Below are 9,598 nucleotides of genomic sequence, written 5' to 3' on the forward strand. Positions count from 1 at the left end.
GGGGGCTCATGGGAGAGGGGGATCTTCGCTACCCCACTACATGCACACCCTCCCAGCCCGCCCCGGAAAGCACCTGACCCTCGAGGGCCGGGCGGTCAGGTGTAAACAGGCATCCAATCCAGGGCCCGGGGTGCCCTTTCGCGCGCGGACGCGCACACACCCTTGCGCTTAGGGTTCACGTGCGTCCACCTTCCCCACCCTGTACGACAGAAAGTGAAAATAATAAGAGAGGTTGAATATCCACTTACTAGCGCCCACCTGAAATGTACCTGCGGAGTCCTGACGCCTTGACCATTTCTTCACATTGCAAAAATCTAAATGGAGGGAGAAGGGGAGTACCCACGACCACCAACGCCTGTCCCCGCAACGTGAACTGTGTTTTGAAATCCTTTCACCCTAGCACTTGCTCGCTTCCCCGCCAGCAGGAGTCTGGCTAACGGGCAGTAAACCTGAGCAATATCCCCCCCACAGTGTCCCCAAAAGACTTACCTAAAGAACCTAATACATAATGTGGATGCAGATACAAAGAGAAAAGATGGGCAAGATGCACATCAACAGGTAACAGGAATTGCCTTGAGGATGGATAGTCAAAAGGTCTTAACCTTATCTGCCCAGAGGGTCTTAACCCATTGTTTTATGTTGCAAGAAAAAATTCTTTATCACTGTGTCATTTAAAATTATTACCAGACGTATTTGAAGATTACAAGATGTTGATATCTCTATACACATGTTCCTTCAGCCTTTGGCTCCTTGCTTATCCCCACCAACCCCTCAATAAACTATGATCCGACCAGTTCTAAAGAAGGATGGAAAGTTAGAGTTTCAAATGGAACTCCACCCCACCCCACCCAGCATGCCCATTCAGGGAAAAGAAACTCCTGCTGTGAGCCAGGGCTGATTACTGACTCAACAGCAGAAATTCCCACTAGGTCAGCCCCACACATGGTCACCCACATGTGTAAAAAGGTAATTTAATATAATTTAATAATACACTTGAGTTAAGAGGGATATATTCCACAGAAACACACTCCACCCTAAAATTTGTCCTTGTCCCCCACACTTTCCCACCTCCCTCCTGCTGAGGAAGGGGTATAAGGGTGCTACCCGTTGTAAAAGGGGCCTCATAAGAGGTGTCCTTTATAATTTCCTCTTCCCTATTCTCCTGTGCAGAGAAAAAGTCCCCCTTGAATCAAGTCCCATCATTAGGGTCCCCTTCCCATACGGTCCTCTCTGGGAAACTTATTCCTGCCACACAGTGTTTCCCTTTTTGTTTGTCTGCAGTTAATGTTGGATTATGTAAGCAGTGATGAATACATTGCCCTCATGTAAGTTTTTAATGCACAACCTAATCGTGATTTATTCTTTCATTTAACGTTCAGCAATATTTATTGAGTGTCTGTTACCAAGCAGTTGCGGACAGGATCAGTGATCGAGGCTCAATCCCCGTCCTCATGGAACCCTTGGAGGAGAGGTCAGAAAGAGAAATCTATCATAAGAAATGACTGAAATGTTTATGTTTGCCCTCTCTCCACCACCCTGCAAGCCTGTCTTGTGATCTGGCAATAAAGTGTCCTCTCTCAAATCCCTTTCTTAATTGTGCGTTCTGAACATCTTTATTAGACCCATTTTCCTCAAATCCTTTACTTTTTATGCACCAGTTGAGCTGATGTTCCCCTCCTCTCTGAGGGAATGGCCGATGTGGCCAATTAATCATTTTGACTTCCTTAACAAGCTGATTGCAATAACGATGCAGTGACCAAATGAAGTCAATTCAGATTCCAAAAGGATGCGCAGCAGAATCACTAGAACCTTAGACCCCTGAGAAGAACTCCAGAAGTCCTCTAACCTTTCCAAATCACACACCAGCAGAGTAATTTGAGGAAGGTTCTGGGTTCAAGTTCCAACTCTTCCACTTAAAAGCTGAGGGAGCACCCACAAACTCTTGAGTCTCACAGTGCCCCACGTTGTCATTTGTAAAATGGAGATGATAATAGTGCCAATCGCTTAAGTGCGCTGAGATCAGCAGAGATATTGCATGTAAAATGTTTTGTGCAGTGCCTGCCACACAGTAAGCAATCAATAAATGCTCGTTAAAAATACAATCTACAACTTCTCCGAAACACATGGTTATTTTGATAATATTTGACCAAGGAAGGAGAAGAAAGAAAAAGTAACTGGCATGGATTGTGCCCAGTTGCTCAAACGATTGCCTCTTGTCATTGCTTTCTGTACTTCTCCCATAGAAATAATTTAAAACATTCAGTCTTGGCAAAGCAGTGTGGAAGGACACAGAAGGTAAGGGACCGCCATTAGGAAGCAACTTCCTGGAAAGCAATTTAACGGTGTGTATCTAAAGACCTAAAATTGTTAATACCTTCCCTTCCCCCACCCCGCCCCCCAAGTAATTTCACTTCTGGGAATCTATCCTAAGGAAATTTGCCATACTGCAGACAAAGCAATTTTCTTAAAATAAAAATCAGATCATGTCGCCATCCTACTTCGAACCCATCGATGGCTTCCCATTCTACTTAGAATAAAATACAGACTTGCTACTACTAAGAGCCTATCAGAACCCCTAAGAGCTGGTTTCTCCTACACTGCACATATCCCACAGCAGCTCATGCCCAGATTGAATCCTAAAGGTGGTTCTCAGTTCTGTCTTCACAGCAAAATCCCCACGCCTAGGCTATACCTGAGGCCAATTAAATCAGAATGTCTCAGAGTGGGCCCAGGCCTCAGTATTTTTTAAGACTTCCCCAAGGGATTCTGATGTGCAGTCAAGGTTTAGAAACACCGTTTTTGAATCCCTAAGCACCGAAAAAGTTTTCGGTGCCTCCCCCAACCTCACCTCCCGGTATATATGAGTTATAAAGACAATTCTAAATTACTGGGGAAAAAGAACTGAAAGCCCAGTTTTCCCCATGGCAGCTACTTGCATACTTTAAAATCTATCTATCACATATGACCAACTCTCGAAACGTAAAAATAAAATTTCTTTTTCTTATTTCTTTTGGTGGTTCTGCTGCACTGGTTCCGTTAGCGTTTCTCCACTCGACTCCAGCCATAGAGACCAATTTTCTGTTCCTAAAACACACCCAGCCTTTCCAGCCTCTGGGCTTTTTCACTTGCTGTTCCTGTGCCTTCAATGCCTTTTTGACACTTGTGCCCCTCTGCCAACAAAAAGTCAGCCAGCTATGCCATCAGCAAAAAGGATTTATTCAGAGGGAAAAAGAAAGGATTGCAATCCAGTGTGTGCAGCCATGGCAAGCCGCATGCAAGTGTAAAGGAGAGGAAGTTCTTTTATAGAGGGGGAAGAGGAAGTTTTGGGGTGGGGGATGGTTTATAACAGTAGAGTTTCTCCTATAGGGCTTTCGAAACCGACAGAGGATGTAAATGCACCTCCTCCAGATCCTCCTCATCCCCATCCTGGTTGAAGTCTCTGTCAGTCCTGGCAGTTTTCCATGGCCCATCTCATTCTAAGAGATTTTCCCCGATCGTTCAGCCCAAAAAAGCTGGCCAATGCCCTTTCCAGGTACTCTCTGTCACCTACCCTATTTCTTTCATCGGTAGCACCCACCACCATCTGCAGGTACTGGATTTCTTTGTGTATTTATTACCTGTCTCTCCCTCAGGAGACGAGCTCTGTCTGTGAAAGCAAAGTCCACACCTGTTCCGCCTCTACCCCTTCAATCCCCAGCACATAGCACAGCATCTGACCCAGAGTAAGCACTCGAAAATGGTGGTCAATGGGGGGAATGAAATGAAAATCGGCAAAAATACAGACTAAGGTTAATATAAAAGTGTTATTAATAGCAAAAAAAAAAAAAGAAATGACATCATCTCAATGCCCAACAACAGGAAACTGATTAGGAGACAGTATGTTTGTAGCTGGAATTTTCTGCAACCACTGAAAGTTGTATTTATGAAGAATTTTTAAGAAATTGGGAAAAGAGTACATTAACATGTTTTTTTTTTAAAGCGTGAGATTCAGAAGTGGACATGTGCTGTGATCTCAACTCTGTTAAAAAAAAGGGGGTTCATAGAAAAAAGATTAGAAGGACATGTATTAAATTTACCAAATATTGATGTTCTGTGATAAATGGGATCATGGGTGATTTTTTTTCCTGCTTATTGCTAGTTTCCTAATACAGAAGTGGTAGTTATAAAACAAAATTAAAAAAAAAAACACACACTAAAAGTAAGCATTTGACAAATATGTGTTGAATAAACAGACAAAGAATGAAGACTTAGTGTGGGCTGACTCACATAGACAAATTAAATAAACTTTGGCCAAAGCATTGAGACTTAGCTCTAATAATAGCGACCAGCTCTAGCTAAGATTTACTGAGCATTCTCTAATGCCACGCACTGAGACAAGTGCTCTGTGTGGCTTACTTCACGGAAATCTCCTGAACCACGCTAATGAAGGAGAATTCTCTGATGCCAAGAGAAACTAAGCAGCCTGCCCAAGTCCCCCCGCTGGTAGCAAGCAGGGACTGTAACAGGCAGGGACAGAAGGGACATTTGGTCCCAACCCCATATTTGTCAAAGTCCCCAGATTTAGACCTTTGACGTTATTGCATGCTGAGGTTATGCAGAGTCCCAGCGACACATTGAAAAAAAAAAAAAAGAAGTCTGGATTTTAAAACGTGTGTCCCCTGACCAGCCCACACACCCGTAGGGGCGAAGCATAAACATTTCATAATAAATGATATTATCATCTGGTTACTAGGTTTTTATATTGCATTGTAATCCCCCGCCCTTGTGTTAAAAGTGTTCCATTCTAAAAAGAAAAACTCTTAAAATACACCATGCATTTTGTGCCCTGTTTGCTATTTCTTAAATTTTTAACATACTCAGAGCCTCAAACACTGAGAGCTGACCTGAGCCTTTCTTAACTTCTGAAAGACCCTGGCTCTAGCATGGAGAGTCGAACCGACCCCAGAGTCCTTAACCACTACGATTTTCCCAAATAGATTTCCAGATTCCCAGATAGACACTGAAATGTATATCCTGAGCAAACAAAAGATAAGGCTTTTTCTCTTTTGCTTCCTTTTAATCCCCAGAGCCAGCACAGGATTAACCCCAATTAGGCACCAAGCACAGAGGAACAGTTCTCAAAAGGAGAAGCCTTGAGTACAAGAGTGATTTTTAAAACCCAATCTTAAAAGCAAACCCACATCTGAGACGCATTACAAAAGACCTTTTAAAAAGAAAAACCAGTAGCCCTCTTCTTCCTGCTCCCAGCTAGGTAACCTTTGTCACAGGTCAGGCCCCTTTCGTCAGGGCTATTTTTACAGCGAGTTTTCAAGTTGGTGCTGGAGGAATTTGGCTGGGAAATCTCATGACACATTTGAAATCGCCACTCGGGCTGCCTCAGCTTGGGGCAAAGGCCAAGCTTCTATGAATCAGGGCACAAGACGTGCTGCCCAGTGGCTACTGCACTCTCTCGAACAATAAGGGGGTGCTGATGCCCAGCCAAAGCTATTCGTGACTTAGAAAGTGGAGAAAAGGCGACAGTGAGTTCCCCTCATGCTTGGCCCTGTGGTGCCCAGTTTCCGTGGGGATTCTGAAGGAGCCACCTCCTTTGCTTCTCGAGATTAAAGCAATATCAGAGACATGTGTAAGTAAAATGCAGATTATGTAAATAAAATTTCCAGCAGCAAGTCATCGCCATCTACAGTTCGTGCAGTTATCATTCAGGATTTCAAAAAGATATTCTGTGCATATCCGTTTCCTCTACCTAGTAAACATCTTTCTGAAGAATCAGATTGCATGGGCCCCAAACTTTTTGCTTTCAGTGCTAATTGACGCAAAGCCTTGTTTGGCCAGAGAGCGCATCTCCCTTTTTCTCTGGCTTTTTTAGTAAGCATTTCTAGCAATGCAGACTTTGGTTTCCTTCCCTGTTTTAATCTGAGGCTTCTAGTGTCTTCCTTTGGGTTCTTACCCAATTCCAGCCTTCTTAAACATCTTGCCTAAAGTCGGGTCAACCAGAATTGGGTTGAAGAGAAAAGATAGTAATGTGTGATGGGGACAGAAAGAGGAAATGTGCAGATGCAAGTTCAAACAAGGTACCTTCAGTATTTCCTGTCGCTACTTAGATGTCACCCAAATCTGATGATGATGATGATGATGATGACGACGATGATGATACAATTTATAATAACAATAGCCAACATCTACTGGTCTCGTTACCCACCAGGCACTGTGCTAACAGTTTTATGTAACTAGTTTATTGCTCACTGAACCAAGGTAAATACATAAAGTCGGTTGCATCTCTTATTCTCATTTTACAAATGATGAAACAGAGGCTTACAGAGGACACAATGTGTGCAAGGTGACAGCCAGTATATAGTAGAGCTGAAGCTTAAACCCACATCAGTTACCTTGCCTGTGTTCATGCTGCCCCTATAATTTACTTTAGCCAACAATCAACTTAATCTATCAGTCTGTATGAGTAGCCCATTTTCTTGAAAGCAATCGGGTGTCACAAGTTTAATTCATTATAGATAAAGAGTTTAAGAGTCCACCAAGAGAAAGATAAATATCTCACTCCAGAACTTCTTGCTGAAATAGAACCGTTCAGCCCCTTTGTGGACTGCTATATGTGTCATAACTGAAATGATCCCTTTGTCCCACGCCAAGGAGGCAAATGAAAGCTTATTCTGGAAGGTTCCTTGTGCTAAAATGATTTGAAGGTCACAGTGCTTGGCACGATGGTTGGACCCTCCCCCAGCCATGCCACCTGAGAGAGGAACCTTCCTGCTGGGCCCAGGAAGAAGCTTCTCAGAAAAAGCACGCCTTGAGGTGGCTTTTGGATGCAGGGGAAGCAGATGGCTGAGTATGACATCACCTCGGGTAAGAGAAACAGAAATACGAAAATAATAGAAAATAATAGGATCGTAGGAAAATAATAGCCTAATCTCTAACTTGTCAGCAAGTGTCTGGGAAGCGTTTATTCCCAGCAAATGCTGGGGATGGAAGAGAGCTAATAAATGACAAAGACTGGCCCTATTATGTTCCCCAATTTAAAAGCAGATACCACATTTTCCACCATTTTGTTAAAATAATAAAGACTACCACCTGAGAATTTGAATTGTATTTATTTCTAACTATCACCCTTCCTCAAACTTGGAGAGGTAAATACTATCAAATCCTCGTTTTCACATAGGAAGAAACTACACTCAGAAAATTTAGTAACTTGTCCCTGGCCACCCAGCTGGTAAGTGCCAGAAACTGTTCTTGAACCCTGGGCTATCTGATGTCAAAGACATCCCCTACCTGTGGGGCACATCAACAAGAACATGTTTCTGACAATCCTATAATGTGTCAAAGGACACTGTAAACAAGTGAAAAGGTGACCCATGGAAGGGAGAAAATATTCACAAATCATATATCTGAAGAGGGGTTAATATCCATAATATTTAAAGAACTCTTATAACTCAACAACAGCGAACGATTAGATTTTAAAAATGAGCAAAGGACTTGAAGAGACATTTCTCCAAAGAAGACATACAAATGGCCAACAGGCATATGAAAAGGTGCTCAACATCACTAACCATTTAGGAAGTTCAAAACCACAATGAGATACCGCTTTATATTCATTAGGACAGCTATTACAACTAAACAAACAAAGAGAATAATGGCCAGTCTTGGTGGGGATGTGGAAAAATTAGAACCTTTGTGCATTGCTGGCGGGCATATAAAATGGTGCAGCCACTATGGAAAACAGTATGAAAGTTCCTCAAATAGAATTGCCATATGATACAGCAATTCTGCTTTTGGGTATATACTCAAAAAAAAATTGAAAGCAGGGACTCAGACTGAAAATTATATCCACATTTATTGCATCATGATTCACAATAGCCCAAAGATGGAAGTGACCCAAGTGTCCATCAATGCATGAATAGATAAACAAAATGTAATACATCCATACAATATTACCCAGCCTTAAAAAGGAAGGAAATTCTGAGATACGTTACCAAATCCGAAGACATTAGGCAAAGTGAAATAAGCCACACACAAACAGATGCATACTGTATGATTCTACCTACATGAGGAGCCTAGCACAGCAATGTGAATGTACTAAACGCCTCTGAACTGTACACATACATAGGGCATTTTACGTTATTATATTTCACAATTAAAAAATGGTAAAGAAAGAGAGAGAGAAGGAACAAGTCACAGGAACTATTTACTGCTCTCTGCTTAATAACTCTGTCTTCCTAATGTTAACAGGAAGGAAAAATAACCTCTTCGATTTTTAAAAATTAATTAATAATTTAAATTATTTTTAAAGTTAGGAATTAATAGATTTTTCTCGTATGTTATTTATAGAAATACTTTTTAGATTAAAAATATTGCTAGTATCAATCTGTCCATCAGAATAGATTTGGGGAAAACTGCTGGAACCTCATTAACTGTATTCAAACTTTTCGAAAGAAAGAACATATGACCGAGAGCAGTAGTTTGAACTGACATCCAATATGGAAGCCACTTGCCAGACTATTGAACATTTGAAGTGTGGCTGGTTCCCATTGAGATATGCTGTAAGTAAAATATAGACCAGCTTTCAAAGGCTTATTACCAAAAACGGAGTGTAAAATATTTCATTAATAATTTTTATATTGATTATATGAAGTGATAATATTTTGGATATATCGGGTGAAATAAAATATATTATTAAAGTCGGTGTCACCTGTTTCTCTTTGTATAAGGGATGCCTATACTCTATCTGGGCAGCTCTAGAGACACGAGCTATTTGGGGGGCCTGGGTAGCTTATCAGCAATCTCTACTGAGAATTCTCTCTCAGGGTCTCCTCACGAGAACGAATCTTTCTATCCTTCAAATCAACTGTTGCATGCAATTGACCTTTACCTGAACTCCCGAAGGAATTCCCCCTTTTCTGACCCTATAGAATTATCTTAACCACATTTAAGGTACTTAAGTGTATTGAATCTTAATTCCCTAATCAAATCAATACGGTTTATAAGAAGCCTCTGATTTGGGGTGAGGAAACACGCAATAAGCATTCTATACCTTCTACCTATCTATACTCACGACAGACATCAACAATCAATCACAGCACTACATCCCGACAGACAGACATTAAGAATCAATCATAGGACGTGGTTCCATAGTGTAGCGGTTAGCATGTCCGCGTTACACACAGGAGGTCCTGGGCTGGCACTCCAGTGGAGCCACGGTCCATGGTCTACGGCCATTGCCACCCTGAACAAGACTGATGTCTGACCTCAGAAGCTAAGCAGGGTCGGGCCTGGTTAGTACTTGGATGGGAGACCACCTAGGAAGACTAGGTGCTGTAGGCATAAATAAAAAATAAAATAAATAAATAAATAATCCATCATAGCATATTTTCCCCCCAAGCTCATTGAAGGTCTTATTGTCATTTTCAACCCAGACCTCCAGGCAGCTACTACCATTGATCAGAGCTGTCATGACAGAAGAAACCTATCTGCCATTTCTGTAATAGAGTCACTTAGTGAACAGGATCGATAGAGGAAATTCAGCAAACAGGCACAAGTTTAAATTTCTCTCTCTTTGCCTCACAGGCTATGTAACAAAAAAAATGAGTCT

General features: G+C 41.8%; 1 pseudogene; it reads left to right on the plus strand.

Moving 5' to 3' along the window:
• The first annotated feature begins 9,213 nt into the window (after nt 1-9,213).
• LOC112479176 lies at nt 9,214-9,330 on the plus strand (annotated as a pseudogene).
• The last annotated feature ends 268 nt before the right edge of the window (nt 9,331-9,598 follow it).

Source organism: Pteropus alecto, unplaced genomic scaffold (assembly GCF_000325575.1).
Source record: "Pteropus alecto unplaced genomic scaffold, ASM32557v1 scaffold34, whole genome shotgun sequence".
Lineage (NCBI taxonomy): Eukaryota > Metazoa > Chordata > Mammalia > Chiroptera > Pteropodidae > Pteropus > Pteropus alecto.